An 8,961-nucleotide genomic window follows, 5' to 3' on the forward strand; every position below is an offset into this window, starting at 1 on the left:
GTTTTTATCACTTTTTAAGCTGGACTTAGCTGGTCAGGCTGGGAAACCAGCTTTGCCTGGCTGGGAAGACCACCTTAAACCAGCTACCAGCTTATGCTGGTCTTGACTGGATTTTTCAGTAGGAAATTCACAGAGCATTTTGGTGCATCTCAAAGGTCATGTGTTTGATTCCCAGTGAACACACATGCAGATAAAATGTATATTTTATATTGCTTTGAGGAAAAGTACAATGTGTAAATGTACTTCAATAAAAAAATTTTTTTACAAATTAGTTAACATGGTTTATGTAACAAAGTTGATTTGTTGCCAAAAAATATAACGCTAAAATGCCATTGTATGCCATAATCGTACACCTTTATTTTCAGTATTGGGGTGCTATATTAACACTTATACCACGGAGCTGTTGAATGCTTGAATCTGATTGGCTGAGAAATGTTCTATGAGTATTGATTATTTTTTTTGAAAACCGCAAACCTAACTTGTCAAATGTCTTAAAAATATGCACCAGAGCAATGTTTTTGGTAACCGTGGTATAAGCAGAATAATTGACTCCGGTCCTTTAAATTATTTGAAAATAATGCACACTCCGCTTCGTGTCATGCATTTCCACCTTGGGTGTGCATTACGTTCGATTTATTCAACGGCACATCGTCAATTATTTCTTACTTCTACCTGTAAGGCTGTTGAATGCTTAATTCTGGTTGGTTGACAAACATTCTAAGGGTGTGCATTATTTTTCAATAAACGCACACCTATAAAGTAGTTCCAGGTCTGTCAACCACATTACAGTTCCGTATAACTACGCCAAGTTTACCTAAAATAACAGATTTATTTAAATGGATAGTTCACAAATTTTTTTTAATTCTGTCATCATTTACTCACCCTCATGTTGTTACAAACCTGTAATTTGTTTATTTTTTTATATAATTGATTTGTTCTGATGAACACGAAAGAAGATATTTTAAGGAATGTTTGTAACCAAACCATTCATGAGCCCCATTCTGGAAAAAATAATACTATGGAACTAAATGGGGCTTACGAACTGTTTGATTACGTTCCTCAAAATATCTTCCTTTGTGTTCATCAGAAAAAATACATTTATAGGCTACAGGTTTGTAACAACATGAAAGCGAGTAAAGGATGACAGAATTTTCATTTTTGGGTGAAGTATCCCTTTAAACAAATAAAACATAAATATATCTGTAAAAGTTTAAAAAATTGAAAAGCGTGAATAAAATAATAAAAAGAAGAAGAAAATGAATGCAGCAAATAAACACTCAAATAATTAATAAATAAATACTAATTTTTAAATAATTTAATGCCACATTGTCTATTATTCCTGAAGTGCGCATTGATATACTTACGCCAAGTAAGTAAAGGTGGTGCTGCAACAATTTGACGTCATTAAAAATCATTTTAACAATCATATTAAATCATCCAATCTTAGGCGCCAAATTACAGTTGAGTCATTTAGAAAACACTTAAACACATCCAGAAAACACCCAAACACACGGTTTATAAAGTCATAGGGTTTCTCAGAAATAAAAACTGGTCAAAGAGTGAAAATTACACTGTAAAATGGAAGGGAAAATTCATCCATGAATAGAAAACGATAAAGGGAGAACTAAAAACGACAACGGTGAAATCGATACATTCAGTTGACGCAAAAAGAAATAAGAATGCTTCATGTTCCATTTACTTAATTATTATTATTTTTGACCTATGAATAGTCTTATAAGGGCAATGTATTGCTTAATAAAAATATATTTACTAGTGGATACCCACAAATCAACAATCTTTTCCTGAGAAAAACCACATTTTGCTTTCAAACGCTGCTGTGTTTATGTCATGGCAACACATGAGCCATCGGTATAACCACCGCACCCAGCTGACAGAGACGATTCCTCATTCTTGAACAGAACCACATGATTGCTTCCACGTTACATGTAGGTGAGGAGATGATATAGAGGAGGAGGTGTTAAACATGCAGTGCTGCCTTTAGGGCTGTAAAAGGATTAAGAATTGTGAAGAGAGAGAGTCAACTGGGATTGAATGTTCTTATATAATTATCTCGCTGAATAATCCTGCTCACGTTGTCTCTAGCAGACCAAATTTGACCAATAGACTATCTAACGGGCCATTAAATGTCTTTTGAAGCGTGAAAAAAAACGGTTAATATTTTGAGCTTATTTAGCATTCGACACGTTACATATCCGTGAGGACATACAGTTAAGTGTGGTAAATTGAAATGAATAAACTAATTAATAAAATATCACTCATTCTTGCTGAACTTGTATATGACAAGTCACAAGACATGTGAGAACCAACGAGATTAAAGTTATCAATAGTAAAAATGAATGGAAGTTTACTTGGATTACTATAAACTAGTAGTACACCCAAAAAATTATCCCCGTTGACTTGATCATAGTCATTTTTATTCTTACTATGAGAAGTCAATGGACTCCAGATTTAGGGTGGACTACTCCTTTAATGATGGGAGTATGTGTTTTATGGACACTTCGACATGTTGAGCTCCGTATAAGAAGATAACGTGATTTTTGTATGTAAACTTATTTGTTTTTGTTCAACTGAAAGAAGTCTTATACATCTTCCATTACAGTTTTGCGCAAATTGAAATTGCGAGTTGAAAACACAACCAAAGGAAATACTTCAATTTCACCAAAACTGTATCGCAAGAAAGTTTTATATTGCTTGCATAAAGTGGTTTTACATATAATTCAAATAAAGGTACCCAATATCGCAAAACTGCATAGAAACTTTTTTTGCACGTACAGGTCGACACGAGCATTTTTTAAAAATGCAAAATTGCGTACTTTAGTGTAACCTATTAGGTAGAGTGCACACAAAAGCGTTTATGCTGGCGTAAATTTTCAATTGTTTCCAATAGAAGGGTCACGTTTTTCAAAAACGGCAACAGCTGGCGGGTTTGTCTGGGCGAGCGCTGGCATTCTGCGGTTTTTCAACGCTGAGTGCCGAGATTTGAAAAATGTTCAACTTTGGGTGAAAACCTTAGCTCGTCAATGTGAAAAACCTCACTCGGCTGTCCAATAACAGTGAAGGAGGGGTGGGACAAATATCACAACAATGAACCGGCGAATCGTTCAATGACTAATAAACAAAGCAGATGGATTATATCAACCATGGCGTTCAGATAAAAAAGCTGGCAACCGCCTACAATCGGCGTCCGCCTGGCGTTTTTAGCCGCTTTAAAAAACGCTTTGGTGTGAACGCACCCTTACTGTGGGTTCACGGCAGTTCAATGATTTGCGCGAGTAGATTACATACAAAGTCAATGCAAAGACGCGATCACACGTGTCCTCGCGTGAGACGATGCGAATGACGCAATACACGCGCTATTCGCCTCAAACGCGTCTTCGCCCAAATTGAAAATATTCATCTCGAGCAAAAAATTCGCATTACACGCAGTTAAATCCCGCGAGTAATCTAGAGCGAGTAACGCGATGCCCCGCGTTTGGTGTGTACGTAGCATTAGAATCACCTAACACGTGGTCATTCGCAGGTATAAGAGGCTTTGCTTGACCTTAATGCTTAAAAAACAAACCTGTGGTCTGCTTCAATTAAAAACAACGGCTAGTGCGGTGGTTGGGATATATGTAAACCAACCAACATCCATCATCATGATATTTGGAATGACTTATCATAAAATAATGATTTAGTAGCAAAACATCGGTTTTATGGAAATGCTATCATTTCAAATAGTTTTTATTAATATTTAGAAAATATCGCACAAATCTGTAATGAACACCATGCTATTGTCTCTCTCTGGGCTGTGTTTCTATAGGCTTCTATAGACGGTGTCTCTGTGGACATCTTTAGACTAAGTCCCTATAGACCTCTAAAGACTTTGTGGACATCAATAGGCAGTGTTTTCAACTCATCTGATGTTTTTGGCCATGTTGCTTTTGTTTTTTTTTTTTTTTGTTGACGGGTCATTGTACCGTTCCAGCCATGCTTAAACACACGTTGTAATGTCAGCTACAGGGTTGCAAGCATGGCCTTCAGCCATGATGATGTCAAAGTATATCTTAAAAAATTAAGAAGTATATACATATAAAGTGTACAAGAACCATTTTTGCTGTATGGTTCCATAAGAGAGCTCCTCTTTATCTCAAACTGCATAGGTTTCTAAAGAACATTTAACATACAATTTTATTTATTAATCTAAAATGCTAAACAGACTTTGTTTGTTATGATTAACAACTTTAAGTGTCATTTAAACACCCAGCATGTGCGTCACGTTGCGACATGGCTCTCTTTGAGTATTGATAACCAGCTCGGCCTGTCGAACCGTTCCTTCGGTCTTACATGTCATGACATGTTATTAGGACAAGCAAAATAGGACGAGATTGTGTGCAGCACTAAGTTCACAACACGGGTGACAGATTTGTTTCTATAGTGAGAACGGGCCTTTGAGAGGAACCCATCCCCCACATAAACACACATGCACTCCAGCCCTGAACCGTTGCCTTAAGAGACGCCAGGCCATTTAAAGGCACAGCGCGCATTTTTTAGTTTGCATGTTAGAGTGCCTACAGGTTTCCCTAGAGGTCTTATTTTATGAAAATTTTTGCATTTTTAGCATGCTTTCTGTGATTTATGTGAGATTAAAGCACTTCGATTGGATACGGTCTATACTCCTGTTTGTGAAATGTTATATCTGTCATATAAGTTAATGTGGATATGATCAGTATAATTATATATTAGTTATGTCCACTAAAATGCAACTGACATTTAAAAATAAATAAATAAATATATGATTATTGAAAGGTAATAAAATATGAAGAAAAGGAGAACGAGGTATGCATGGAGAGCAAGGTTTGATGTTATCAAAAGAATACTGAAGCTCTAGTTTGTCTGTTAATAGTCATTGTCCTGTTTTTCCCCTTCTGTTACTCTCAGTATGACATGATTATGATTTTCCGTCTTCTTTAGAACTTGAATCTTCCTTATTTTTTATTTTTTTAAATCAATCCGAGTTTTGCTTCCCTTTAGACGAAACATCCAAAACTTAATGTTATTGGTTACTGATTAACTCCTTTGCCAAGTTAGGACTTGAGAATAAGCTGCAAGACAACTGAACAACTTAAGCTCTGATCAAACGCCAACTTTTCCGTACGAAAATAAGCCATGGTTTTATTACAGTAAAAAAAAACATGGTTACTGTGGTAAAACATGGTTAATACACTTTTACCGCAAAAAAACATGGTTAAATTTAGCAAGGGTTGCTCGGTTTGACACACATTAAGCAGCTAAATCCTGCAACTAGCACCACATGGTTTATGGTGAACTTTCTCATAGTCGATTTTGCGTAAGCATAAGAATCTTTATATAAACATTAACATTTGAAGTTCAGTTTTTTACCATTCTGTGCATGAAACCTGTTAAAGCATGCCCATGTCGCATTTTCATCCAAAAATGAAAAATTTTACTTAAAAATAAAATTAATTTTTAACCCAGCGGTGAGTTGTGTCCTATATTTATCCAGCATGTATTAAAAACAACCTAGCATTTCTAGCATTTTTTAACCCTATTGAGTAAAACAGCTAAAACCAGCATAAGCTGGTTTTAGCTGGTCTCCCAGCTTGGTATTAGCTGGTGTAGCAAGCTCGTCTAACTGTGTTTTGGTCACTTTTTAAGCTGGTCAAGCTGGGAGGACCAGCATAACTGTCACCGTAAACCAGCTAAAACCAGATCATGCTGGCTGTAGCTGGATTTTTCAGTAAGAATCTTAGTTAGTTCATTTACTAATACTGTTAAAATCAAATATTGTATTTGTAACACAAGTTAATGCACAATGAATTAACATAAATAAACAACTATTTGTAATAACCAACATACCCAATATATGTATGGTGCTACTTGTTAGCTTACGCTAGCATATTGTTAGCAAATGCATTAGCTAATGTTAAAGAATGAGAGCTTACTGTAAAAAAATTTTTCTTGCATTGTGACATTTTTATGTAAGCTACATTTCATTCTCAATACTGTAATGCAGAGGTCTTCAAATCTTTTAGGCTAAGGACCCCTTAATAGAGAGGATGAGCAGGGACCCCCAGACTGGATTAACATACATTGGTATGGTTACATTACAAAGATATAAAAATAATCATTTTTCGTATAAATACACTGTATTTATGGGAAAAGTGCTGGGAAAAGATTAATTGCGATTAATTGCATACAAATGAAAGTTATTTTCATAATATATGAGTGTGTGTAATTATTATGTATATATAAATACACACACATTCATGTATGTATTTAAAAAACATTTAAATGTGTGTGTGTGTGTGTGTGTATATATATATTTTTTATTAATTAATTAATTAATTAATTAATATTTTTCTATATGATATATATATATATATTCAAAAATCACTTTTATTTTGTATGTGATTACTCGCGATTAATCTTTGCCCAGCACTACAAATTAACACAAATTAAGTATAACCATTTCAACTTGATTTTATAAGTCATGTCAACCAATCACAAGTGAAAACTTAAAATAGTAAGTTGAATTGGCTTTTTTTACATAATAGATAACATTTTAAATGTACTGAATAGATTTTAATGTGGAAACCCTTATTTTAATCAAGTTTACATTTTTGTATTTTGTTGGATGCCTAATTAAATTTTTCAACAAAAATATTTTAAATTCAATTATTTGGAGGGCCCTTGGTTATCCCACCAGGGATGACCCCTGCATGAGCCCCCATGTTGATGACCCCTGCATGGGCCCCCATGATGATGACCCCTGCTGTAATGTTTTAAACTATGCTTGAATAACTTTCGTTTGCTTTATGTAAAAAAAGTCTTGTGTATTTTTATGTAAATTTAAGTCTTTTATAAATATCTCAGGTTTTGTGAAATATGCAGTTTTGTTTTAATTTGCTTGCAGTACTCTTAAATAATCCTGCAAGGTCAAATGCATTTTTAAAGTACAATGGGTTATATGCTGGAAACATTTTATGTCTTTTATGGCCTGTTAATGGGTAAGAAACCAAGCCACGGTATTAAGCATGTCCCACAGTACACTTGGTTTGGCCTGAAGTAGTCGCACCACAGTTATCTGACACACAGTTGGCAAGCTCGGCAGGAAAGGGGCCGTAACGCTGCGGATCAAAAAACACTTAGGCCTGTTTTTTTTTAAGGAGGAGATCTCATTCTGTAACGTTTCTGCATTTTTATTGCATCTTGTGACTAGTGCTTCCCTAAATTGCCTCGGTAATGTTAATAACACTTCATCTAGATGTTTTAAGGTCTCATTGTGGTCTTGGAAATGTAACCTATTGTGACGGTGATCATTTGAGTGTTACAAAGGGACTCCCTTTTCTTGCTTTCTCACACACACCTTGATTCATGAGTATTGGCATTGTTCTTGTGACAGATCTCAATAGCCCAGCACTGTTACACTAAGCAGGAGATCAAGTGTGTGTTTGTGTGTATAGGGTGTGTGTGTGTGTTGGGGGAGGGAGGTTGCTTCTAAATCTGTAACACAGGATCGCATTACAATTACGCCTCACTTTTGGCTTCTTTTATGACCCTAAAATATTTAGTGTGTCATGTTCATAGTGTAAAATAAGATGGTGGGCTGTTGTTTTGTTGTCTGCCAACCAACAACATGTTTAGAAATAATTATTGTGAATAATTGTAATTATTAATGGCTGTATTTAGTGCTTCATACTTGCACTTTAATAATTCATGGGTCAAGATGTCAAGAAGTAGATTTAGATATATTTACAGAAAACTGAAAATTATTTTATTATTTTAATTATAAAATATTTTATAATATATAAAATATATATTTTAATGTTTGACTGGTATAATAGTAATAATAATTATACATTAGTATTGTTCCAAATAATCGTAAAAATTATATACCCATGCAAAAATTATTATGTGCACGTAATACATACTATAATAAAAAATATAGACAATGTTTGTAACAAAATGTCGTTTTATTATGAAAAACGTTCATAATATAAGTTTGCAGTACAGCCCACTGCTGTTTGTCATGAGTGCTCAAATGATCACGAATGTGATTGGCTGTCTCGTGTCACTCCTACTTTGCCCCACCCCCTTCTCATAACAGTCAACTCATAATAATAACACATTACAGCACAAACAAGCAACAAAAATACCTCGTAACATTGCATTGAACAGATTTAGTTTTTTTAAAAACACAAAACATGTAAACACGTTACCTGTGGCAGGTGTTTAAACACAAGGTGCCACATTATCACAAAACTCTTTGAAGTCCCTTTGCATGAAATCTTCACTTTGTATCATATCATCTTCGGATGGGAAATACTGCATGCTTTCTTCTTGGTCGAAGTTGAAGAATGGAAACGTTTGCTTGATCTGTCGTGCGTAAAATGTGGGTGGCGAGGGAAGATCCGGACTGTCCAGCAGTGCGCCCCTAGCGTTCTCGAGAACGCCGAGATACGAGTCCATATCCGCAAAGTCCATTTCGCAATCGGAGCCGCTCTCCGTGCCCACCGAGTCCGATCGCATATGCATCATCTGATATTTCTCGTGCATTAGAAATTGGTTGGTGTTCCTTGGTGCCCTCATGCCAGGCGCGCGGTTCGCGGGGCGCAACGAAACCACTGCGCCTTGCAGCCTCGCGCGGTGTTTGCGCATTTCTAGATAGTGCGCTTTTCTTCCTTGCCTCCTCCCCAGTTTCTGCCACCTGTGCTTGCCTTTTCTCCACTCGTTCTTGACTTTCTCCGTCTCCTTGATGGGGGTTCTGTCACCGTAGACCTCCCAATGGCACATCATGCCTCTTCCGCACATTTTCGTTGTCTCGTCGAGCATCAACCGAAAAAGGCGCTCTCACATAATCTGGACGAAACAAAGGCGCTGCTCGCGTCGGGGTTTCGGTCACTCGTGCTTATCTACACGGTCACCCCCTCGGTCGTC

The sequence above is a fragment of the Misgurnus anguillicaudatus genome, chromosome 23 (genome assembly GCF_027580225.2).
Source record: "Misgurnus anguillicaudatus chromosome 23, ASM2758022v2, whole genome shotgun sequence".
NCBI lineage: Eukaryota > Metazoa > Chordata > Actinopteri > Cypriniformes > Cobitidae > Misgurnus > Misgurnus anguillicaudatus.